A 26,441-nucleotide genomic window follows, 5' to 3' on the forward strand; every position below is an offset into this window, starting at 1 on the left:
ACCATAAACCCAGGGATATGGCAGGATCAGGTCACAAAAGCTCCAGGAAGAGGAAAATGTTTCTTTAGCAGCCTCAGGTTTGGCCAGAACGCTCCAGCCAGTGGAGCAGGGCACCAATTTGAGAGCTTTCGGAGCAGCCAGGGTCTATCTGTGGTGCTCAGTGGAGCAGAGCAGGCACTGCCCCAGAGGTTCTGAAGCAGTAAATGGATTGGAGCAGTGATGATAACGTGTTTGCAGGAGAAAATTGCCTATATTGAGGCAGTGTCATGCTAGAACTCCCCAACAATAACAGGCAGGCTGAGAAAGAGGCAAAGAAACAGATTGAGGGAGATTTTGCGGCTTTTAGAGGAAATTAAACAAGATGGAAATGCACTGAAAGAGAGCTGCACAAAAAGAGAGGAGCAGTATGGGCTCCACTGGGGTGTCCTGAGATATTTAAGAACACAAATGTGGACAGGACCAAACAAGTTTTATGGCCTGAGCTCCTCTCCACTGCTACATAAAAATCAAGAGACTTGTGGAAATGGAGTTAATTCACCATTGCATATGCAGACAGAACAGCTGTAATAAAAGGGAATGTGCTCCTTGGCTGGTATTTATTTTTCAAATGTTCCCACTAAAATCCTGGGGACAACAGCAGCAGAAGTGGAGGACACTCCAGACTTTTATGGGGGGGGGGGGGAAGTTGTAAATCATAAGTGAAGGGAGAACAGAGGAAATGAAAGGATGGTGTTGCCCTGGGTAAAAAAGTACAGGATCAACGCCAGGCTGAGATTATTACAAATTATAACAGCGGTTCTCAGATTTCCCCCCTTCTTCACATCATCTGTGGAGGTCATAATCTGCCTGCAGCTGGAACAGGCTCCTGTGGATACCGCAAAGGAGTGAATATTGCTCAGCTGGGGGTACTCAAATCCCGTATTTCCCCTCAACCCCCACTTCAGAGCGAGGATAAACATACTGCCATATAAAAATATTGAATCCTAAAGTCAGGGATAGCTCTGACAGACACCAGACTCTGCCCTTAAAAATATCTATTTATTGCCTAGCAAATAACCTTTATGACAGAGATAATTCCATTCGCTCACTTCCTTCTGTAAAAAAGTTTATTCTGCCTAAAACACTTCCCATGAGCTTCTCAAGGGTGATAATATTGATGGCATGTGATAAGAGAGGGTTTGGGGTGCTCCAGGCTCTCCTGATTGCCACCAAAGGCAGAGGGGGAGCGGAGATTTCCAGAGGAGCCTGTGGCACAGCAGGAAGGAGGCACAGAAGGGAGGGTGCAGCCCTTTCCCAGCAGTGTTTGGGATGTTAAGAGTGACTCCTCAGCATCAAAGCTGTCCTACTTCCCGAGCCTTATCATATTTGCCAGAGCACAATTCAGGGAACAGGACTCCAGCGCAAATCACATTCCACTGGAAGCCTCGGTGATAAATAAATTACATCCCTCTTCTCGAAACAATTTCCCATGATCAATAATGAATAAAAAAAGTCAGGTCCAAAGCAGTGTTGTGACAGCCCCGCACAGAAGTGAGTGGCAGCCAGGATTTTGCTTCAGCAGCAAAATCAGGGCCTGATAAAACATCGCATTTCCCCAGGACTCCAAAGATACTGGGAAACAGGGAGAGAAGCTCACATTCCACCCCCTCCAGAGAGCCTGGCAACACATTTTGTATAAAAAGGCTTCTCCTGCACAGAGCATTGCACAAACAGGGGTGGGTGGGGTAAACTCTGTGTCCTGAGGGCCAGGGCAGCTCCATCTCAGCACAAAACTTTCTGGGCAGAGGATGCGAGGGCAGGAAAATGTTCCCTCCCAGTCCCACAGCCCCTGGAAGCAGCCTCAGCTCAGTACTAGTGAAGTGTGGAATTTCTGCTCACAGCATGCAGAATTTGGGGCTGAGATGAGATGTCCTGGTACCCTGGGCTTTCACCACCTCAGCCCCTCCTGAAGGGCAGCTGCTCCTCCTCTCTGCATTTTGGGGACCTCCCAAGGTTGAATTGTCACTTGCTAAAGGCGTTTTCAACTCACAGCTCCTGCACTTCTACATTTCAACTCCTCCATCCATCCCGAGAGGTCCCAGTCCAGCAAGTCATAATGTTTATTGCGTGAAAGAGGTGAGGGAAGAGGTGTGATGGGAAATAGGAGTCCAAAACCTTCCGTGGAACACATGGGATGAAAGGGTTGTAGAAGGGGGAGGAGCTGCTCCAGTTTACAGCTGGATGACCTGCAAATAAATCCTTAGGGGATCAAAAAAGATCATGGAACCCCAGAACTGGGGTTTGGGTTGGAAGGGAGCTTAAAGATGATCTTATTTCAGCCCCTGCCATGGCAGGGACACCTCCCACTGTCCCAGGGACACCTCCCACTGTCCCAGGGACACCTCCCACTGTCCCAGGCTGCTCCCAGCCCCAGTGTCCAGCCTGGCCTTGGGCACTGCCAGGGATCCAGGGGCAGCCACAGCTGCTCTGGGCACCCTGTGCCAGCCCTGCCCACCCTGCCAGGGAACAATTCCTGCCCAATCTCCCATCCAGCCCTGCCCTCTGGCAGTGGCAAGCCATTCCCTGGGTCCTGTCCCTCCATCCCTTGGAAATTGTCTCTCTCCATGTTTCCTGCAGCTCCTTCAGGCCCTGCAAGGCCACACTGAGCTCACCCCAAAGCTTCTCCTGTGCAGGTGAACAATCCCAGCTCTCGCAGCCTGAGCTGCTCCAGATCTCCCTGGAGCCATCAATCCAGAGTGATCTTGCAGGGGCTGTTCCTTCTCTAGAAAATTCCTGTGATTTTCGGAGAACAGTTTTGGGGCTAACCTTAATTCTGGCCAGTAGGAACATGGAGCTCCATTCCTGGATTAGCCACATCTTTGTCCTGCTCATGTCTGAGCTCAAGGCTGTGGCTTTGAGGCTTTGAGGCTGCCAGGGCTCAGGTAATCCCAGAATTCCCAATTATTATGGTCTTTACTTAAAGAGTGCCATCCCCAAGTCTAAAGCAGGCATCAGCTTGGCAGATAAAAACAGAATCACAGACGCAAATGTCTGTGGTGACCACAGTTTGCAGTTCCAGTGACTCAGCTCCAAGCAGAAGGAGAAAGTGCAAATCCATCCGGATGAGGATTTCCTTAAAAGCCTCGTAAGGACCCACTGCACAAAGCTGAGAACTTTTGTGCCTCATATATCCGAGAAAAATAACACATTTTTAAAAAGCAAACTTTGCTGAGAAGGGGGAGAACTGGGAGCTGTCTCAAGAACAGTTTGGTGCCATGATGCCAAAGCCGCCAGTCCCAGAGGTTTGGAGGGAGCTGTGCTGCTCTGACAGCATTCCTGACGGCTCCCGGAGCCTGGGGTGGGCCTGGCTCCATGTGTGCGGGGCTCAGCAGACCCCCAGCTCTCACCCCCATGGCCAGTTGGGTTTCTGGCCTTCCCCACACACCAAATGCTGAATTAAATCCCTGGGGGATCAGCCAGGCCAGGGAGGGACTGTCCTACTCTGCTCTGGGCTGGGGCGGCCTCACCCGGAATATTGTTGCCATTTTTGGGCACCACAGTGTAAGAAAAACCATCAGAGAGTGCCCATGGGAGGCTGTGAGGGTGGGGAAGGGCTTGTGAGGAGCAGCTGAGGGGCTTTGGGTTGTTCAGCTGGAGAGGAGAAGACTCAGGGGGGACACGGCAGTGACAGCTCCAGCTCTGCTCTGGGACAGGGACAGCGCCCAGGGAATGGCAGGGGCTGGCCCAGGGCAGGCTCAGGCTGGGGCTGGGGAGAAGGTTCTTCCCCCAGAGGGTTTGGGCACTGCCCGGGGAATGGGCACGGCCTGAGGCTGCCAGAGCTCCAGGATGCACAGGGTGGGATCCTGGGGGTGCCAGGAGCTGGATCGTGATCCCTTCCAGCTCAGGATAGTCTGTGATCCTGTGATTAAAGTGCTGGAGCTCAAGGGAGCTCCACTTTTCCCCTCAGAGGCTGAGTCAGAAGCACTCTGAGAGCAGCAGATCAGGGAGGGAAGGCAAACAGCAGCAGGAAGCAGCTGCTCCTCTCGCAGCACAGAGCACAAAGCTTTTCAAGCCCCTCTCTCTGGTTTCCTGCTGAAAGCAGCCCTGATCCCATCTGAGTCAGCCCAGCTCCCTCTCAGGCTGCAGGTGGGGCTGGCAGAGCTGCCCAGCCCTTCCCCAGGACAGGCAGCCCCCAAATCCACGACACCTCACTGCAGACACCTCAGGGCATCCCACGCCAGCCCTTCTCCTCCTCCAGGCAGGAAACAGTGAGAAATTGTCACCTGGATGCTGTGACTGGGCTGATACCGTCCTGCTGCAGAGCCCACGGCAGTGACACATTCACAGGCTCTCCTTTCTTCCTCTGACTCACTGGCTTTAGGAGAATTCGGTATTTTAGAGTTGGAATTAAGAGCCTTAAAGTGCCTTGGAGGATTATCTGTGGCTTGTGAAGCTCCTGGATGCTCCTCTGAACCTCTGGATTAAAAATGAGGGCTTGAGGGGACAAATGGGTCTGTCTAAAGGGGAAAAAAGGACATGTATTTATTATTCCATAGTATGCTCTATATAATCCCGAGGGTTCAGGGATCAGGAAGAATTCCTGGTTTTGCCGCTGGATGTGGAACTGGGGATTTGGGGTTGGGCTTTTTCCTTCTGTAATACAAACAAGCAGCTGCAGGTAGAGGCAGATTTGGTTTGGGAAGATGCATCTTGACCTGATCACCAGATTTGGGAAGAAGAAGGGTATTTTCCTTAAATCAAGGATCACAGGGATGCCTTTCTATTTCCCACCTTCTTTATGATGTGGCGTTGCACTCTCAAAGGCCTCCCAGACATTTTTATTGGGCCAAAACCCTCCCGTTGCAGGAGCCCACATTCACAACCTCTCCCTCCTTGTTTTTAAAGACTTTGAGATTTTGGGCTTGAAATTAGGAGCTTTAAATCACCTTGGAGGATTATCTATGGCTTGTGAAGCTCCAGGGTGTTCCTCTGAATCCCTGGATTTAATTCCTGTTCCAGAATTGCTGTTGTCCACCCTCCAGTTCCATGTGTGATCCAGGGAGGCACCCAGGGAAGTCCCTCCCAGGGTTATCCTGCCTGATCCTCAATAATTCACCAGAAATGCTCAGAAAATCCTGCTGAGTGGCCGTAATAAACTGCTCTAATAATGTTCTCAATTAATTATCAGCTCTATCTTTTTAGCAGCTGTCCTGCTATTTTATGGAGGAACAGTGTGGAGCAAAATCACTTGAGCAATGTCGTTCTGGTCTTTGTTTCAGCCCAATGTTTCCCCTCTCACTGAAGCTTTCCCAGTATTCCACATTATCACAGGATGTGTCATTAAGCCCCAAGTTCCCCAGGAGTTTCTCCAAAGCCCAGTGCACAGCATCTCTAATTTAAATGCATTTGCCTCAATAATACAATTTAATAACTACCACAGTTACAGTTTAGAATGAAAAATAACTCCTTAGCTCCTTAAACTTGCAATATTCCATCCTTTTGGCTTCTTTTAATTACTAAGCAGAAATATTTTTGGAACATATTTAACTTTTCAGCAGCACTCCCATCAATTTTATCATTCCCATTTAACAGCGGGCTTTACACCAGCATTAGATCCCTTTTAATTCCTATTATCAGATTTCTTTGAGTTCTAACACTTGGCTGTTTTCTTCTTTTGTTCTTTACTTCCCTAACTAGACTTTCAAATAATGTAATAGCTCAGCTTAAAAGGTAAAGCCCCAATAATTGGAGCTGGATTAATTAATTTCTCTTCCCTCCTTTCCAGAGGTGTCTGCACTCACAGCCACTGCCTGTCACCTGCATTTAAAGGAATATCTTAACCTAGAAGAACATTGTATAAACACAGAGATCCTTCATGTGCATTTACTCTGGAGACACTGGCAGCCATCCAGCTGCCAAATTTATCCATGAGAACAGAGGAACTGGAGAGGGGACAACCAGTGGTTCCAGTGTGATGGCGACTCACTGACCAGTTCATTCCTTTTTTGAAATTGTAGAGTTTGCATTACTCCAGCAAGGCAAATAATCTGTGTTTATGTCTCTGTTTTGCACACCAGAGCTGGAGGCTTTAGTTTCTGATTGACCAGGCAAGGAAAACCCTCCTGGGAAGCAGCAAGTTCTCCTTCACCACTCCCTGGGCTCAAATGGCAAAACCATGTCCCCACCCTGCTCCCCCTGGCCCTCCCAGGCCATTCCCTTTGTTGTGGTTTGAAAACAAACCGAGTGAGAGGCTCCAAGTCAGAAATACAATTTAATGTGAAGAAAATGGAAAAAAAGGCAAAATAAAATAAATGCAATAATGCAAAAGACCACTGACAGAGTCAGAATACCACCTGGTCAGGGTGATGGAAGCAGTCCAGGTGAGGTGGTCTTCCTGAAGCAGTGATCTCGTAGAAAGGTCGGGTAGCTTCAGTCCTGTGAGACTCCAATGGATGAAGGCTGCTTCTACTGTCGCAAATCCCAGCTTATATCCAGGTGAGAATTCTTGGCTCCTCCCCCTGGGCGGAGCATCTCACACTGGGATGATGAGTCATCCAGGAGGGCCTTGATGGCCCATTAAAGAGAGATAACCCCGGATGGTGATAGAACACTTTGTGCACATCCTGTACTACAACCCAGGACATCATCCCTCTCCCAGGAAAAATGAGGGGACCCACTTGCGTTCTCTTGCCTGTGGGGTTTGGATCAGCACCAGGCTGGGACCAACCCCTGCCCACGTCCCCATCAGCCCTTTGCTGGTGTCACCCTCCCAGCTGTGCCCCCAGGGAGGCTGCAGCCACATTGTCACCAGGAATTGTGTCCCCACTGGAGCTGGAGGAAGGGGATCCTCCTGGACCAAGCAAGGAGAGCTTTCAAAGGCAGCAGAGGTCTCACAACTCTTGTCACTGAAGGTCTCAGCCTTGGCAGCTCCTCCAACACTTGGGTTCCACCAACAGCCCCGGGGTTCAGCTCAGCATCTGCTGCTCCTGGGGTGGGCAGATTCCCCTGGGAACTGTCCTGCTCCAGCCCTCTGAGCCTGCTGCAGTCAGAGGGGAGGTGGGACTCACCCTCAGGGGGATGTGGGGCTGCTGTGCCCTGCTGGAGAGGCCAGGCTGGAGCAGAGCAGTGGCTGTGCCCAGCAGCCTTCGGAAAAGCAGCAGTGTTTCCTGGCGTGATGAAGGACTTCCTTACATCCATGCAGGCACATTGAGGCACGGATTTCATAAATGCTGGTGTTATTGGAGGAGCTCCCTCGTGATGCTCTCCATCCTCCCCGCTGCTGTGCCCCCCTGAGCCTGACCCCACAGTGGGGCCAGAGGAGTGCAGGGAGGGGAGGGGGTCAGAGAGGTGCTCAGGACAAGCCAGGAGGTAGCCAGAGGTAGCCAGGCAGTGGCCAGTGTGCCCAGGCAGGCTGGGAGAGCCCTTCAGGAGGCTGAGCCAGCCCTGAGAGCTGCTCTCCCCTCCCCAGTGCCTCCCCCCAGCTCTCCCTGTGCTCCCTCCCCTGCCCTGCGGTTCTACGGCTATAATCAAATCATAACTTTTATTAAATTTGAGATTACTTTTTAATGGAATCAATTTCTTGTGTGGTGCTTTTCCCTTCTGCCCCACGGCTCAGCCACGCTCTGCACTTTTGTGGTTTTACTCGGGTTTTTATCTCTGTTGCTGCCTTAATGCCGGGCCCTGGGTGAGCACCCCTGACCCTGTCCTGCCTGAGAGGGACTCTTGTCCCATTGCCTGCTGTCCCCGGAGCAGGAATTCCTGCTGGGGAACACCACAGGGGCAGCAGGATTTGTCCCATGTTCCAACTGGCAGTGAGGATAGAATCAGCAAGAAATTTTTCCTCGGAGAGAAGGGAACCCTCCCTTTCCCTTTGGCTTTGGGGCTGCACTGGAAACCTTGTGCTGGATGCAGTGGCTGTGGAGCTCCTGGAGGCAGCTGAGGGGGATCTCATCCTCTTCATCATCCCCTGTAGGAAATAGAAATTCATCCTCTTCATCATCCCCTGTAGGAAATAGAAATTGATTCTCTTCATCATCCCCTGAGGAAGTAGGAATTCATTCTCTTCATCCCTGTAGGAAGACAGAAATTCAGCCTCTTCCTCATCCCCTGGGGAAGTCAGAAGTTCTGCCCAGTCTGGACACGGTGCCTGTGGCTCTGTGAGGATTCCCACACCAGGACAGTCCCATGTGCATAGCCCCAAGCACAGCAGCTCCAACTTTCCCACCTTCGTGGCTTTTCATTTTCTTGAGAACCTTCTTGCCCAAAATGGCTTCATCTTTGCAGTTTTATGTAACTTTCCCCTCATCTTCCCCTCCTCCCCTCGTGCAGATTCCTTTCCTTTCTTCCCCAACACCTACAGACTGTATTATATCCTCTGATGCAAAAGCCCCATTCTGCTTTCACTTGTAACCATATAATGACAACAAGAAAAATAACAGTGACAGCTTTTATTTGGTCCTCCTCCTGCCAATGTTCTCGAAAAGGAATTTCACATCCTAGCTTTGGAGCTGACATTGAAACCTTTCGGATTCCACGGCTTTCTCGGCAAGGATTTTCTAAATCCTGTATTTTCTAAAGCCTTAATTAGGGACCACAGGTCAGGCTGTGTCCTTGTTGGTTCAAGACCTGGCTCTAATCTAGGCATCCCTCTCCCAAAAACTTCCTCTCAGTTTGGAATTACCTGAGTGCTGCAAAGATGGATGTTCTGCTCCGGAGGCACGCTGAGCGTGGGCTTGTGGGCTTTGTGCTGCTATTACAGAAGAGTTTCACTGAATTTCTGGGGGAATTTAAATCTAATTCCTCCAAAACAAATAAAGACACATTATCTGGAGTCATTTCTTCAGATGCAGCTGGAGCAGCAGGTCCTGAGCCCAGGGATGTGCAGAGAGGCCCTGAGGCTGCAGGAGCCCCACATGGAGCAGGGCAGGGGTGTCAGGGGGTACAGACCCCACTGGGGGTTTAAAGTGTGGGACAACCACCCCAAAAAATTCTGTATCCCGACTTTTTCCTTTCTTTAACCTGTTTGATGCTCATGTTTACACCAAGAGCATTCTACATGTTTGTCCTGACCACAATCCCCGTGCTCATCTTACTGCTGGAGCCAGGCCAGAGGAGGCTCCAGGATGAGCAGAGGGATGGAGCAGCTCTGCTGGCAGGAAAGGCTGCGAGAGCTGGGATTGTTCACCTGCACAGGAGAAGCTTTGGGGTGAGCTCAGTGTGGCCTTGCAGGGCCTGAAGGAGCTGCAGGAAACACGGAGAGAGACAATTGCCAAGGAATGGAGGGACAGGACCCAGGGAATGGCTTCCCACTGCCAGAGGGCAGGGCTGGGTGGGAGATTGGGCAGGAATTGTTCCCTGGCAGGGTGGGCAGGGCTGGCACAGGGTGCCCAGAACAGCTGTGGCTGCCCCTGGATCCCTGGCAGTGCCCAAGGCCAGGCTGGACACTGGGGCTTGGAGCAGCCTGGGACAGTGGGAGATGTCCCTGCCATGGCAGGGGGTGGCACTGGATGAACTTAGAGATTCCTTCCAACCCAAACCGTTCTGGGATTCTCTGAACCTTCTCTCCTGCAGAAATAAAGTCGAGCTCTGCTTTTTGATTAATCCAGGACAAACCAATATAATCTTTTCCCTCCAATCCTGGCTCTTTCCTTAGGTTTAATAAAGGATCCACCTATTGATTGGAGTTCGGATGTGTCTGCTGTGCTGTAACTGAAATATCTTCCATGGCTGAGCATCCATGAGGCTGGAATTGAGTTGTCCATAATTAACACATCTCCAGAGGCTTTCACAGCATTTAGCCACTTCTAAAAGAGCATCAAATACCTCTTTTGGGAATTTGAAGGAGATTTTATATTGTTCTTTGCGTCCCTCCTAAGATGGGAAGCCAGAGCTTTCTCTAAACTTGAGAAATTTCTCATGCAGTGACAGGGAGATGAGAAGTTCTGAGTTTGCAGCTATTCAGGTAACTTTGCTCTGTCTTCTCCTTTCAAAGTCTGATTTTATTTCTCAGCCAAGTCCATTCTGGCTGTATCTGTTCCTGGGAACAAAAGGATGTTATTCTTTGAGCTTCATTTGAAATGCTCTTCCATGGTCATTTATGAAAAGCATAAAAATAGCTCCAGTCCTGAAGCATGAGACACATCACCAAAAGCTATATATACATATATATATATATATATGAATAGATATTTGTGTGTGTTTGGGTGTAGTTTTTAAGGATGACATTCCTTTTTTTTTTTTTTTTTTATTGCCTGTGCATGTGGGGTTTATTTCTGCAAAGGGGAAGTTGTTTTTTTTTCCTCAGTCTCACACAAATCACCAGGACTGGGGGAGCTGCAGCTCTGCCGTAACTCTGCCTGTAATTAATAAATCATCTGAAGAGCAGAGAGTAACAGGTCCACTTTGAGGGCCAACAAGAGACTTCTAAGTATAGAAGTCTTTGAAAAATTAAAATCAGAGTCCATTTTGGTGTCCTCTCTCAGCTCCTGGATTTCTGTTGCTCCAGTCCGTGGGGAAGCTGAAGTTTTGTCCATGTGAGCCCCCCTGCAGGTCCAGCAGATGGGAGAGGGGACTGGGCACGGCTCCAGCTCCGTGGAGCTCAGGGATGGATGTGCCCCTTTCCCAAGGATGGGGCTGGTGGCATTCCCATGGCTTTTCCCACGCTTTGCTGGTGAGAGCAGCATTTCAAACCCTGATTTCTGGCTGGGTTTTGAGCCTCAGGTTGCAATAAGTAATTAACTCTCTCTGTTACACTCCTCAATCATACTGAGCCATTCTGGCTGCTTCTCTCCAGTTTTATTAAGTAAAACTGGATTAAAAGATCATTTCCTACAAACCCATCATTGTCCCAAGGCTGGCCATCCTTGGTGACCTGTGCAAGCTTTGCAGGTGCTCCAACAATTCCCTGACACCTCCTGCCTGTCTCCCTGCTGCCAACACCCAGCTGGACAACGCCTTTCCTGCCCTACACTGGGAGATTTGGAAATACCCATTTCATTCTCCAAGGCACCTGTCCCCATTTGCCTCTCTGGGCTGGTGGCTCCTGATTGCCACCCTGTGCCCCCTGACCGCTCCCACTTCTCCCCTGGCACAGTGATCCCGCTCCCTCCAGGCTGGGATGTGTCTGGGAAGGTGCTGGGTGCTCCCTGTCCCCTCCCTGCTGGCCCAGGGCACGGTGACCTGCCCAGTGTCTCCCCAGGCTGTCGATTTCCCTCGGAACAGGGAATACAAATGCTGTCCCTCGGGCTGGGAGGGAAGCACATTTTTCAGTGCCACCTCCAGGAGGACAGCCTGTCCTTCCTGCAGAGCCATCCCAGCGTAACAGCCCGAGCTGCAGACAAACATTATGTAAATGTCTGTTCCATAGCCACGCACAGAAACGCTTCTTGTGCTTCATTAGGTCATTGGCAGAAACGTCAGGGCAGCCTCTCACATTTGCATCCTTTCCATCAGAGGCTGTTTGCCAGCTGATGGCTGTTGTCTTGGATTTTTTAGAAAAAGAGCTTGTTCCTGCTGCTGAGGATGCCACTGGAGGCCCGGATCTCCCTGTGAGGTGTTTACCTGCTCCGTCTCCTCCTCCTCACCTGCAGTGAAGCTGCACTGGAAGAGAAGAGAGGAAAAGTAATTGCAAAGGATGAATGGAGTCAAGCCCAGGCTGGTCCTGGGGGTCACAACACCCTCAGACTCTTTGGGTGTCCTCAGACTCTGGGACTTCTTTGGTCCCCATGCTCATGGGTTGCTCCAGGGCTCCTGGACAGGGGTGAGATGCTGTTCCCAGCAGGAACAGACCATGGCCCCTGGGAAAGGGCTCATTTTCCAAACAATAAATGCACACAGGACACTCCATGCAGCAATAACAGTTTTCTTAAAAATGAAGTTTCTCTGCCAAAAGTCCTTGAGTTTTGCTCTGGTGACCCCGTGTCCTGCTGTGCACTGCTGGTTTCCAGGGATGCTCACAGGATGGGGGGTTTAGGCTTGTGTTCTGTTCTCATGGTGGTGTCCATCATTTATGGGGTTGCTGTTATGTGCTGTCTCTGCACAGTCCTGGGGCCAATCCCCTGTGGATTTCCCAGAGCTCAGATCCTGCCCTCCCTGCCCTGGGGCTCTTCCTGACCAGTCAAAAGCAGCCACATCTGCATGTGCTCTGTCCTTATACTGCTCCCCTCCAGCTGGTCAACTTCTGTCTTAGGAGGTTTGTTCCCTTTGTCCAGGACATTTGCACTCCTAATCCATCTGGGATTGAGAAGGATATCCAGCACTTCCTGGAATGGAAGGAGCATAGGATGAGAGGTTCCCTCCCATTCCAGGGAAGGAAAATGACAGAAAGAATCAATTCTGGCCAAGGAGGCCAATGGGATCCTGGGATGCCTCAGGAAGAGACTTCCCAGCAGGTCAGGGGTGATCCTGCCCTGTGCCCAGCCCTGTGGGCACCTCTGGGTGCTGTGCCCAGCCCTGGAGGCACCTCTGGGTGCTGTGCCCAGCCCTGGGGACACCTCTGGGTGCTGTGTCCTGCTCTGGATCCTCAGCACAGCAGGGACAGGAGCTCCTGGAGCTGAGGAAGGGCCTGGAGCATCTCCGTGCCCAGGAAAGGCTGAGGGAGCTGGGGCTGCTCAGCCTGGAGAGGAGCCCCAGGGAGAGGGGCCCTCAGCCCTGGGTGTCCCTGGGTGTCCCTGGGTGTCCTTGAGTGTCCCCGGGTGTCCCTGTCTGTCCCTTGGTGTCCTTGAGTGTCCCTGTCTGTCCCTGGGTGTCCCTGGGTGTCTCTGTCTGTCCCCATGTCTGTCCCTGTCTGTCCCTGAGTGTCCCTGTCTGTCCCTGTCTGTCCCTGGGTGTCCCTGTCTGTCCCCATGTCTGTCCCTGTCTGTCCCTGGGTGTCCCTGTGTGTCCCTGTCTGTCCCTGTCTGTCCCTGTCTGTCCCTGTCTGTCCCTGGGTGTCCCTGTCTGTCCCTGGGTGTCCCTGTCTGTCCCTGGCTGTCCCTGTCTGTCCCTGGGTGTCCTGTCTGTCCCTGGGTGCAGGGAGGGCAGAGCAGGTCCAGGCTCTGCTCCAGACCCAGCGATGGCCCCAGAGCCATGGGCAGGGCTGAGCCCAGGAGCTGCCCCTGCACAGGAGGCAGAATTTCTGCCCTGGCCAGTGCCCAGCCCTGAGCAGATTGTGCACAGAGGCTGTGGAGGGTCCCTCCCTGGGGATATTGCAGATATTCGTGTGCCCTGAGCTCTGGGATGGCCCTGCTGGAGCAGGGAGGTGACACCAGGTGAGCCCTGTGGGCCCTTTAGTCTGGGATTCTGTGACCTTTGAATGTTTGTAAGAACTTACCCAATTCCTTCTCCTATGCCTGAAAACCTCTCCTCTCTTCTCCCTCTGACTCTTTCCGCACGTCCAGGTGGGGGAGCTGATCCAAACCCTTGGATTTTCCTGACTGAAGGCCCTCCCTTGGGCAGGACACCTTCACCCTGTGCTCCCAGCATGAGAGAACCTTGAATATTCCAAGTAGTGCTCCTCCATCCCCATATTTAATGCACCTGTAATGCCATTCCCTTAAAATATAAAAAGCAGGAGGCATATAGAAGTAAATGTAGTGCCTCCATAGCGCTCTAGAAGTAAATATAGTGCTTACCTGGAAGAAAGCACTGCAGGAATACTAAAAGTGAGTTGTTTGGTTTGACAGAGCACAATGAGTACCTGCCTTCATTACTCTGCTGAAATATGGGCTGCTCTGAGGCATTTTGATAATTATTTGTGTCGTACACTTATTTATTTATTTTGCCTTTAGCCCAGTGTAGGTGTGCCAAGGATTTTGTGGAGAAATCCTCACACCGTGTGTGTGTGTGTGTAGGATGCTGCAGCAGTTCCCTAAGTCTTTGTGGAATGACAAGAATCGTTTGTTTGTTGTTTTTATTTTAATCCTGAAAATGAACATCGGTAATCACTGTTCTGAGGAGAAGCAGCTCAACACAGTCCTGCAAACTCTGCTGAAAGCAAGCACAGGAAATTTCACCCTTGGAAAATATTTTGCAAAAAATAAGGCATGAATTTGAACACAGAAAATCAATTTTTTTTGCATCCTTGGCAGCAAAAGCCTCACTCCGATTTCTATTAAGCACTGGGAAGGCTGTTTTGTGTCAGGAAAGACAAAGTCTTTCTTGGATTTTCTTCCATAGATGCCAGGCTTCTAATGAAAAACCCAGATAGGAGGAAAACTTGTGGGGTTCAATGTTCATTCTGTACCAACTTGGTAATTAAAATTGGGAAAAGGAATCCAAAACCCTAAAAATGGATGTAGGCCAAAAAATTGAGTTGGGAATGAACAATCTCCTCAGCTCATGGGTGTTTAAAACCCTGTCCCTCCCTGGTGTCTCTGCAAACCTGGAATTTCCAGGGTGGTTGTAGGGTGGGCAGGGAAATCAGCAGGTCCTGGATGGGCAGAGGGAATCAGGACAGGGAATTTGGGTTAATAAAGCTCCTGAGTCCAAGTCCCCAGCAGTGGGACTGCACTTCCCAGGGGTCGAAGGCAACAAGAAGGAATGTGGGATGCAGCAGGAGCACCTTTTCTTTTAAAAATCTCCTGATTTTTATCTGATAATTTGGCTGATGGAAGATATTGCTTTGAGTCAGGAGGGAACAGGAGGGATGCACCAACCAGTGCTGTGTGTGAGTGAGCTGGGAATGCACCCAAATCCTTGGATATCCAGGTTTTCCCTAGGCAACACATCCACAGTGTCCGAGTGTCTGAAAGAAGACTACAAGAAACATGGAGAGAGACAATTTCCAAGGGCTGGAGGAAGAGGACCCAGGGAATGGCTTCCCACTGCCAGAGGGCAGGGCTGGATGGGAGATGGGGCAGGAATTGTTCCCTGGCAGGGTGGGCAGGGCTGGCACAGGGTGCCCAGAGCAGCTGTGGCTGCCCCTGGATCCCTGGCAGTGCCCAAGGCCAGGCTGGACACTGGGGCTTGGAGCAGCCTGGGACAGTGGGAGGTGTCCCTGCCATGGCAGGGGTGGGATGAAAATTTAAGGTGTCACCTAACCCAAGTTTTCTGTGGTTTTGTGATGTTAAATGCAAAGCTCCCAGAGTCTGTGGAAGGCTGAGGATGGCTCCTGTGGGAACTGTGGGTGCTGTGGTCTCAGGCCATCACTCATTCCTGGGGAATGAGCCCCTCCAGACTGGTTCTCCCACTGCTCTGAGTGTTTTCCGTGGATTCTCAAGGCAGGGAGAGCCTTCCCCTCCATCCTCTCCCCATGGGGCAGCAGAGTCCCTGCTGGCACAGTGCCCATGGCTGTGGCTGCCCTGGCTGTGCTGCCCTGGGCTCCAGGGCACCCTGGTATTGCCTGTCAGGGAGATTGGTGGTATCTGAGCTGCCAAACGTCCCGAGCCATTTACAAAGCGCCGCTCGCCCGGCCCCGCTCGCCGGTGATGAATGGAGTTATTATATCTGCACAATCTTATCCTGCCCCCCAGCAAAACTCCCTGCTGGCTGCAGCGGGGCTGGGGAGGGCTGGGCGAGCTCACAGAGCGCTGATCACATTTGTCTTGCAGAGAGAGGGAGAATTGAGGGCTGCAATAAGCAGCATTAAACAGCCAAGAGTGCGGGATTACACCTCGGCTGCTCCCCGCTTGCTGCTCTTCCCCAGCCGCTTCCCGTGGCCTTCCCAACATCCCTGGGCATCAGGGATGGCTCCTGGGGCTCTCCTCCCGTCTTCTGGCGTGCCTCCGGTGCGGAAATCAGCTCGGGTGGCCTTGGTCTGAGGTGGGGTCACCTGATGCCACAGGCAGGACTCTCTCAGGCAGGGGCACTGGTGGATGCTGTCTCCAGGTTCTTTTCTCTCCTATTCCTGCTTTGGGGATGTCGTTTCCACAGCAAGGAGCAGGTCTAAGGGCACAGGAGGAAATGACCATTCTTCCGTGCCTGCTGTAGCACCTGTGCCGCCCAGACAGGGCGAATTAATGAGTGAGAGTTAGTTAATCCTCCCAAGCTTTGGGAATGGTGGACCATCACTGGCTGAGCCCTCACACCCAGTGTTCCCTCTGCAGCTGCAGCCAGGTTGGCATTTCTGTGGCACTGGAGTCACCCCCAGGCAGCAGGAAGGTGCAAGCCTGGAGAAGGGCTTGCAGAGGATGGTCTGGAGCCCCAAAGATCAGGGCAGGAGCTCCTGGGCTCCTCCAGCTCCTGTGGGGGTGGTGTCACTGATGGAAGGGGTGATGACTGGCCTTCAAGTGTCTTTGTGGGCACAGGAACAGTGACAGGGCTGTGACACTGGCACAGGGTGCCCAGAGCAGCTGTGGCCAAGGCCAGGCTGACAGGGTTTGGAGCACCCTGGGCTGGTGGAAGCTGCCATGAGGACCGAGATGAGCTTTAAGGCCCTTTCCGCTGCATTCCATGGTTCTGTGATCCCAAGATTCCATGATCTGTGTGCCAGAGCAGCGACCAGGAGAGGTGCTGCTGCCCCAGGGTGTGCCCCAGGGCAGTGCCGGTGTCACCAAGGGTGTGAGCAGCGTCCCAGCAGCGCGGGGCTGGTTCGGGGGAGGATGGGCAATGGAATTCAGAGTCAGGATCACTGGGCTGGAAGAGACCTCCAAGATCATCAAGTCCAACCCAGCCTTAACCTCAACTAAACCATGGCACCGAGTGCCACATTTAGTCTTTTCTTCAACACATCCAGAGATGGTGAATCCACCAGCTCCCCAGGCAGACCATTCCAATACTTTATTACCCTTTCTGTAAAAAACCTTTTCCTGTTATCCCTATATTTCCTGCGTTTCCTTTATTTAGCCTATAGTTCCCTTGGCGCAGCTGGAGATTCCATGGGAAAAAGCGCACGGAATTCCAGGGGAAAGGCACATGGCCCCTGTGCGCATTTACCCCGCAGCCCCCGAGAGAGGCACGGGGGTGCGGCAGCGGGCACAGGGCCCCCGCCGTGCCGGGGACAGGCGGGTGACAGCCCGGGGGGACAGGCGGGTGACAGCCCGGGGGGACAGGCGGGTGACAGCCCTGGGGCCAGGCGGGTGACATCCCGGGGGACAGGCGGGTGACAGCCCGGGGGAACAGGCGGGTGACATCCCGGGGGACAGGCGGGTGACAGCCCTGGGGCCAGGCGGGTGACAGCCCGGGGGGACAGGCGGGTGACAGCCCTGGGGGACAGGCGGGTGACAGCCCGGGGGGACAGGCGGGTGACAGCCCTGGGGGCTGCGCTTCCTCCGCTCCGGGCGCGGGCTGTGGGAAGCTCCGTCCTGCCCCTGCCCCGGCCCCGCGCAGGGGTCGCGATGCTCGGGGCGAGTGTGGGAAGAACGGCTGGGAAAGGCTGGGAAAGTCTGGGAAAGGCACGACCGCGTCCCCCCCGAGCCGCAATTCCCAGCGCCGGGAATAGCAGAGAGGGTTTAACCCTCTGCGGGCCGGGCAGGACGGGACCGGGGATGCGGGACGTGACTCGGTGCCTGCCCCGACACCAACGAGAGGCACCGGGAACACCTTTGCCTGCTCCTACCTGTGCAAGGGACACTGGGGACATCTCTGCCCAGCCCTACCCAAGAAAGGCGCACTGGGGACACCCCTGACCACCTAAAAAAGGGTCACTGGGGCACCTCTGTCCAGCCCTACCCAGACAAGGGACACTGGGGACAGCTCTGTCCAGCCCTACCCAGACAAGGGACGCTGGGACACCTCTGTCCAGCCCTACCCAGACAAGGGACGCTGGGACACCTCTGTCCAGCCCTACCCAGACAAGGGACACTGGGACACCTCTGTCCAGCCCCACCCGTGCAAGGAGCACTTTGACAGCCCTGCCCACAGGAGCATCCTGGCAGCGATGCCACCAGCACCAGCCCTGTGCTCTCATTAAAACCTCGCAGGGACGGAGCAGCGAGTCCCCGGCAGGGCTGGAAAAGGCTTTTGCTGCCGTGTCCAGGTGGGATCAGGGGCTGGAAACCCAACAAGGCACTTTCTCATGCTGGAAAAGCACCGCAGGCTTGGGTTCCTCCCCGAGTGACAGCCCTGCCAAGGCACTGTCACACATTCCCAGGCAGCATTAAAGGAGCGGGGAGAGATGGCAGCGAATTTGCATTAAAAATGGTCACGTTGGCATTTGCTTCGTGCTGAACATCGCTGCTCTTCAAAGCAGCACACATTTTCACAGGGAAAAGGCGAGGAAGGAGCACACTGTCCCAGGTATGAGACCGATGCCTTTGTCCCGAGCAATTTTCGTCTTAAGAATAAAAGAACTGCATAAACGAAAATACTGCTGAGCACATTGGTTTGCAATTTTCCAGCCTTTAAAGGCTGGTCCCATCACTTTCCTCCCAGAGAGGTTTGTTCTCTGGCCCCTGAGGACACTGTTTCCTTGCCAGATCCTAATTTTCAAACCTCAGCTCTTTCAGCCCGTTCCAATAAACATCACAAGAATGTTGCTAAATAGGGAAAGAGCTTTTTTTTTTTTTTTTTTTTTTTTTTTTTTTTTTTTTTTTTTTTTTTTTTTTTTTTTGTTCTCCTTAAGCCTTAAAAACGAGAAAAAGATTTTGTTAAATGTTAAAAAAAGGATTACTGGGGGCTGAGGCGCTGTTTATCCAAGCAGGAAGAGCTTGGAGAGGAAAGGAAGGGTTAAATCTTTTGGAGCTGGGGAAGTGGGTCTGGATGGGGCCGGAAAATCAAAGATTGTTGCCCTGGTAGTGGCATTAGTGGGATATTTGCAGTGCCCCTCTTCCCAAGCTCTTTGCAGTATCCCAGCTCTTCCCAAGGATAGGATGAAGATGAACGTGATGGGATGAAAACGACCGCGACCATCAGGTTGTTTCAGGCAGTTTAAAGACTCTTGCTTGTCCTTTCCCTCATCCCAACATCCCTGGTCCAATCCAGCCCGGCCAAGGCCATGGCTTTGGGCACAGGGAGCAGACTCCGAGCGTGCCTGAAGAATGCCAGACAAATTAGCGATTATTTTAATGAACTGAAAGCTCATCAATGGCTCTGGACACCAAGAAGCTGCTGGAAAGCTCCGCCCGCGCCGTGCTCTGGTGTTGGCTGAGTGACCCTTGTGGCATCACCGGGGCGGCTTTTGGGGAACGCTGGGAATGTTCCAGCAGCTCCACGGGTGAGAAAAGCCCCTAAAGGAGCCGCTAAAGCGTTGAGAGAAACCAAAAACCTTCGAGCAGAAGATGCTGCGGGAGCTGCTTTGCCCTCTCAGGGGGAGGTGAGAGCTGAGTTGATTGGGGTGGAAAATTCCTGAGATTTGCAAGTCAAAGAGAGACAAATGAGTTGTAAGAGGTCGATGCTTTTCTGGGTCAGGGGCTTTATCCAGCGACAAATTCCCTGCTCGTTCCCAGGATGTGGAAATTTGGGGGTTGTACCTGACTGATGAGGTTTCCTGGCTCCAAGTGTGGCCTGGGAACGCCTGGAAATGCTGGGATGGGGGAAGTTTTATCCAGGGCTGACACCTGCACGGAGGGTAACCACGCATCCCGAATTTTGTGCAGTTCCACGTGTAACACAGCGATGATTTAATGTGCTCACACATCTAATAAAAATAATTTGAATTTAATGCAAAAATGAGGAAGAGATACGTGGCCATTTTGATCCGTAACCCATCTGCCCATTCCAGCGGATTCCAGAGCCTGGAATTCTGTTCCTAATTTCCCCAGCCTCATTTTAACTTCCTTGTGGTTTTCTTTTCCTTTTTTCCTGCTCCTCTATTTGCAATTTTCAGTCAGCCGAGTGAGCGAGCGCTTGCCACGCATTGAGACATCCCTTTAACTCCCTTTCCTGGATGTAATTTCTCGGAATTTTTGTGAAATCCATCTGCATGGATCCCAGTGCATACAAATCCAATGACACCATTCTAATCAGCCTTAAATGCTGCAGCAGCCCGCTCCCATTTAAGCTAATAGCTCCCAGCAGGCAAAGGTTGTTATCCTTTATGGACCAGCCCTCTGGGGAGCCACAGGGAACAGCTTGGAACAACAGGGAATGCATTTGGAAGTTGCCAAACTTTACTTACTGCCTCGCAGGGCTTTGGGATTTGGTGATTTTTAATTTTTTACTTTTTTTAAAATTTCCTTTCTCTTCTCTTCATGCACAACAAAGGTTTCTGAGCCTTTATGTGCTTGTCGAAAACGGGAATTTCAGTTTGTTAACGCTCTCTCAAATTCCCAGGATTATTGGCTCTCACCTGCGTGGGCATCTGGAAGATTTTGGACTATCTGTTTTTCAGCCGAGGAGAAAACACGAGGGACCTCCAGCCTGAGAAATCCCAGCGAGTTCTGAGGATTAACACGTGGCCTTCCAGGCGGGGATGTTGGAGGCAAAATCCTTGGGAAATGCCAGAGCTCTGCTAACAGGTTTGTAAATGGAGGTGCTTTGGTTTAAAAGGGGATATTTATTAGGTGTGCCGGTGGAATGAAAACAAGCACAGATGGGGGATAAATCTCCCTGAGCAGCACTGCAGCACTCCCGGATCGTTCAATAACCAGATTTTAGCACCTTCAGGCCTTCCCAGCAGCTCTGGGGGTGGGACGGGAGGAGCGGCCAGCTCCTGACCAGCCACTGCCTTTTCCAGCTGCTTGGAATTTTCCAGGCTCTGTCTCTGAGGTTTCCTCACATTGGTCTCTGCTCGAAGGGTGGGTCTGCGATGAGGAGAGGGGTTTGGATGAAAGTATTTCACAGAATTCCAGAATCACTGAGGCTGGAAAGACTTCCTGGATCATCCAGTCCCAGCAGTGCCCCATCCCCACCTTGTCCCCACCCAGGGAATTCAGTGCCACCTCCAGCCCTTCCTTGGACACCTCCAGGGGTGGGCACTCCAAACCTCCCTGGGCAGTTCCAGTCCCTGAGCACCCTTTCCATGGAGAAATTCCTGCTGCTGTCCACCCTGAGCCTCCCCTGGCCCAGCCCGAGGCCGTTCCCTCTCCTCCTGTCCCTGTTCCCTGGGAGCAGAGTCCGACCCCCCGGCTGTCCCCTCCTGTCAGGGGCTTGTGCAGAGCCACAAGGTCCCTGAGGCTCCTTTTCTCCAGGCTGAGCCCCTTTCCCAGCTCCCTCAGCCTCTGCTGGGGGTGCTCACCTGGAGAAAAGAAGGCTCCAGGGAGAGCTCAGAGCCCCTTCTGGGGGCTAAAGGGGCTCCAGGAGAGCTGGAGAGGGACTGGGGACAAGGGCTGAGGGACAGGACCCAGGGAATGGCTTCCCAGTGCCAGAGGGCAGGGCTGGGTGGGAGATTGGGCAGGAATTGTTCCCTGGCAGGGTGGGCAGGGCTGGCACAGGGTGCCCAGAGCAGCTGTGGCTGCCCCTGGATCCCTGGCAGTGGGATGTGTTGTTGTGGCAGTGGGATGATCCCAAGGCCAGGCTGGATGGGGCTTGGCAGTGGGATGTGTTCCTGCCCATGGCAGGGGGTAGCACTGGGTGATTTTTAAGGCCCATTCCAACCCAACTCAGCCCATGATTCTCTGGGAATGCCTTGGGATTGGGATACAGCTGCACTCCACTCCTCCTGGGAGCTCCAGACTGGCCTGGGCTGGAATCCTGACACACATTCCATGAACCATCCCTCAGCATCCCACTCCAGCCTGATTGGTTGGGATGGGCCCTTGTCTTCTGTTCTCCTCACTGTACAAATCTGCTGCTGGGGATGGAATTATTCATCTCCCTGCCCCAGATAACATTAATGGGACACAAATAATGGACTGATTTTCCACAGCACTCTGGAAGATGAATGGGCTTCCTAATCCTTCTTTTATCTGGGAAGGCTTGGAGTGAAGTGAATTGAAGGTCTGAAGATTCCTCTCTGTGCACTACCAGGCTTTGCTTGAGGTGCTGCTTAGCATTCCATGGGCAGATTCCTGAGGCTTGGATGTGCTGATCCCTCCTTGCAGCGGCAGCTGTGGGATGTGAAATCTCCAGGGGTGCAGCCAGGGCCCCTCAGAAGAGCCTGGAGATGGTGCAAGCAGCTTCTCTGGAGCTCTGGATGTCACTGCCACCTTGTCGTGGTTGGAAAAGGTAGATGTCTGCTAAGCAAGGCCAGGGCCTCCCTTGAAATGGAGAATGTAAACCCCCTCCCCCCAAACTATTATAATTTTGAAATGATGGGGCTCTCAGGCAAAGATATGGGAATAGGAGTAACAGTTCTTTACCAAAAAATGAAAATAAAAATGCAGTAGGACAAAAAAACTAAAACAGTGACAGAGTCAGAACACAACTTGACCCCTGTTGGTGGGTGTTGGTGTCAGCCCAGTCCAGTCCTCCTGCAGTGACAGATGTGGGTCTGGTGGAGCAGAGATGATCCTGGAGAGGGGCCCAGTGGTGCTGAGCTGGGTCTGGTCTCCTCTGGGAATCCAGTGCACACAGGCTGTGCTGGAGTTCTGAACCCCAGGGCTGATCCAGGTGGGAATGCTGGGCTCCTCCCCCTGGGTGGAGCCTGTCCCAGTGGGATGCTGGAATTGTCTGAGCCCTGCAGTGAGCCTGGCTGGCCCATGAACAGCAGATACCCTGGGGGAGGATGGGCTGTGGCAGAGATAAAGAACAGCTGGCAGTAGAATATGTACTTCTGGTTACATCTTGCACGGCAACCAAGACACACCTTCCCCACCAACAGCCAGGGAAGAGCCCAGCAGGAGAGAGGGGAAGAGCAGAACAGCCCACAGAATATTCCCTGAATCCTCCTTCTACTTGCTGCTGGTTGGTTGTTGTGTTCCCCTGGGATCCCTGTGGATGCGCTGCTCCATCCTCGGAGATGATCCCGGGTGCCCAGGGCAGGAGATCTCCTGAGGACCCGTGCTTGTCCCAGAAATGGGAAAATGTTCAATCCAGGAAGAAGAGGACAGTGCTGGATTTTAGGGCACAGCAGCAGGTTCTGCTTGGTCCCAAAAGGAGACAGATCCCAATTGTTTGGGTTGGCAAAGACCTTTAGGAGCATGAAATCCAACCATTAAAGAGATGTAGATGTGTGAATGTTCCTGGGTGGGGTTTAACGGTGAGGGTAGGGGATTCCCATAGGGATCAGTGAGGTTTGGCCATGGGATGGGGTTGGATGTCTGCACACTGTGTGTCCTGGGAGATCTTCTCCCAAAAAACCAAAGGTGATCTACAGGATGCTGGACCTGGATCAGCTGAGCCAGAGAATTTGCTCCCCAAAATCCTCTCTGGTTTCTCCTCTGCTTGTGTGGAGGTCCCTGGGGAGGTGGAAACTCTGCTGAGGGTCCTTATCCTCTAGAAGTCCCTCTCCAAGGTTATTCCCCTGCTCCTAGAGACACTCCTATGTCTCTCAGCCCCCAGATTTCTCCTCCAAAAGAGACTCCAAACGACTCCTAGACTTCATTTTTTGAGGCCAGAGGCTCCTTTTCCACAGCTTTTCTCCTGCTATCCCATCCAGTTCTGCCCTCGAGGCTCCCAGACCTCCCTTGTGCTTTTCCCAGCAGCCCCACAGGGAGGGTCGGATTCTCCAGGAGGTGAAACAGCACAGGACAGAATGTCCATCTTCTAGTGGCACTTCCAGCTCCCTGAAGGAGCCTTGGTGCAGGGAGGGATCTCCCAAAGGCCCAACAGTTCAAAGCTCATGGACTGTCCTCTTCCCTGCCACCAATCCATACAAACCTGGCCATATTTCAACCTTCTGTGCCCACCTAAACTCCATGGCTTTATTTTCACCACAGGCTCTTTGTTCCTGGACGCTCTGGAAAGGGAATTAGTCCCTAATCCTATATGTGACTCCATGCTTTGCATATCATCCTTGTGTCCCTCGTCCCTAACATCTTCCCTTTTGTGACGAGCTGAGCTCGTGTCTGAACTCTCTTCCCTGATCCTAGAAGGTTTTTTCCTTCAGTCCTGGGAGATTACAACTAATTCAGTGCCCAGCCATGCATGCCAAAATTTAAATAATAAATCATCTCTCCCTGCCAGCAAACACCCCTGGACACGAAGGCAAAGCCCTTCTCCTTCCTGGGAAAATGGGGCTCTGCCTCAGCCTGAAAATTTGGGGAATTGTGGACTGGGGGTGCTCCCCACCTGCCTGCACATCCCCCTCCCTTCCCTGCCTGTCTTGGCTCTGCTCTGAAGGAAATGATTGCGTTGGGATCCTCCAGATACCAGGGAAGGGAGCAGCGGAGCCCAGAGGAGCTGATGTGGGGCAAGGATTGAAGGGAAGACACGGCAAAAAATGAGAGCAGGGAACAAAACATGGGGTGCAGGAGGATGAGAGTTGGGGTGTGACCCATGTGGCAGTGTGCTAAATTCCCCTCTCCACCACCGTAAAAGGGTTTTATCCTTTAACCAACACCATGGTGAGAGGTTTATTCAAGTAGAAAATTTTTAATTGCATTCTCTTGTATTCAAATATTAATGGAAGGACCTTGTACAAATAAAAGTGAATAATGCAACAGCTTAGCTGACAACATTGTTTCACATTCATTGCAGATTGTGAACCTTCATTAAAATGGATTATTTTTGCTTTGGAGATTTAACCAGCAACATGACTTTCCCCTCTCGTTGGCCCTGTTCTGCCTGAGCCCACAGAGAGCTCGGGCCAAGGAGGAGCTTGCAAAATTAATTCCGAAAGAAGAGGCTGAAACTTCCAGGACGTGAATTCTCCTCAGCTCAGAGGAGTGCTCAGCACAGAAATCATCAGGCAAGGGCTAGGAGCAGACTCCTGCCATGGAGGAGGGCTCAGGGGCTCAGCAAGGCTTAGGAAAAGCAGGGAAAGACCTAAACAGTGACCTCTTGGAAAGGAATCTGAGGGGGTCCCAAACCCAGGGGGCTCAGAGGGGAGCCTTTGCTTCAGGACAACAACTCCACCAGTTGGGAGGGTCAGCTGCTCCTTCTGAGCTGAGCCAGGACAGCATGAGGGGTCTGAGCCCACATGAGAGAATCATGGAATGGTTTGGGTTGAAAGAGAACTTAAACCTCATTCCAATCCTTTGCCATGGCAGGGACACCTCCCACTGTCCCAGGCTGCTCCAAGCCCCAGTGTCCTGCCTGGCCTTGGGCACTGCCAGGGATCCAGGGGCAGCCACAGCTGCTCTGGGCACCCTGTGCCAGCCCTGCCCACCCTGCCAGGGAACAATTCCTGCCCAATCTCCCATCCAGCCCTGCCCTCTGGCAGTGGGAAGCCATTCCCTGGGTCCTGTCCCTCCATTCCTTGGAAATTGTCTCTCTCCATGTTTCCTGCAGCTCCTTCAGGCCCTGCAAGGCCACACTGAGCTCACCCCAAAGCTTCTCCTGTGCAGGTGAACAATCCCAGCTCTCGCAGCCTTTCCTGCCAGCAGAGCTGCTCCATCCCTCTGCTCATCCTGGAGCCTCCTCTGGCCTGGCTCCAGCAGCTCCAGCTCCTTCCTGTGCTGGGCCCCGGGGCTGGGGCAGCTCTGCAGGTGGGCTCTCACCTGAGCACAGGGGCACAATTCCCCCTCCACTGCTGTGGGATCAGGACAGGACAGGGTTGGTTTTCCTGTGCCACCACAAGGATTTTCCCCACTCCCAGCTCTCCCTACTCTGCCTGTGCTGTCCCAAAGCTTTGGTACCTCTGTACTTGCAGTGTCATCATGCAGCCAAATCCCTGCTCCATGACTGTCACCACTGAATGTCCCAGGCAGCTCCAGCAAAGCCCCTCTGCAGAAAGGGATCCAAAATCCACAGGAGTTACTGAAACCTCTCCAGGATATTGTCCCAAGCCATGGGAGGAGCCTCACATGGGAAGCAGGAGGCAGGAGACTCCCATCAGGAGTGAGAGTGCAGCTCTGATGTCCCAAAGCATCGCTTTCCTCACGAGAATTTCAGAGGGATGTAACCCATGTGCTCAGCTGAAACACCCATCGTGGTGTTTGTGGACACAAAAGAGCTCCAACTAATTTTCCCAAAAATCCCCTTCTGCTCACTCATCTGCATATTGCTTGGCTGGGAAGTGGAAGCTGTTTCCCAATCTTTCCAGGCACATGTTTTCCTTGTGCCTAACCCGGGATTAATTGGGTTTGGAGCTATGGCTGTGGGAAGGCTCTGATGTCCTCCAGTACAGTTTGACTCCCGAGTTCCTTGGCAATTCTAATTCCTCGCTCACATTTCGAACAGCAATTCCGTGTTATTTTTAGTCCTAAAACATTATGAACATAGAGGAAACGAGACACCTACAGAAGTTGCCCCTGTGCAAAATTATGAATGATTCAAAAGTGCTGTCGCAATTGCCAAGCTCTCCTGTTCTAAAAAGCTTTGTAATATTCACAGTATGGGCTTGGCTGGCTCCTGAGCGGTGCAAAACACCCGGCAGAAATTAATTGTCGAGCCCTGAATTTACCCTCAGGGAATCAGAGATAAAAGCACCGAGATTGGGGGGTGATAAGGGAACTCCACCCTGCGCAAAGGGAAACTGCTCCTGCCTCAGTTTCCCCTCCTCCAGCATCGCTCGGGGGGGGTGGGAAAGCGGGAATATTAGCACCGGGGGATCCCATTAAAGCAGCTTTAAGGGGTTGGATCAATTAATTCGCTGCTGGTATCTCGTGGTGCAGGTGTTCGGTGTC

At 52.4% G+C, this 26,441-nt stretch overlaps 1 long non-coding RNA gene across 1 annotated transcript; it reads left to right on the forward strand.

Moving 5' to 3' along the window:
* Positions 1-19,866: 19,866 nt before the first annotated feature.
* LOC136367278 (uncharacterized) lies at positions 19,867-22,066 on the forward strand. Its single transcript, XR_010744664.1, has 3 exons — positions 19,867-19,975; positions 20,107-20,291; positions 21,641-22,066. It is a non-coding gene; the product is annotated as an uncharacterized lncRNA (long non-coding RNA).
* Positions 22,067-26,441: the final 4,375 nt, after the last annotated feature.

Source organism: Sylvia atricapilla, chromosome 14 (genome assembly GCF_009819655.1).
Source record: "Sylvia atricapilla isolate bSylAtr1 chromosome 14, bSylAtr1.pri, whole genome shotgun sequence".
Lineage (NCBI taxonomy): Eukaryota > Metazoa > Chordata > Aves > Passeriformes > Sylviidae > Sylvia > Sylvia atricapilla.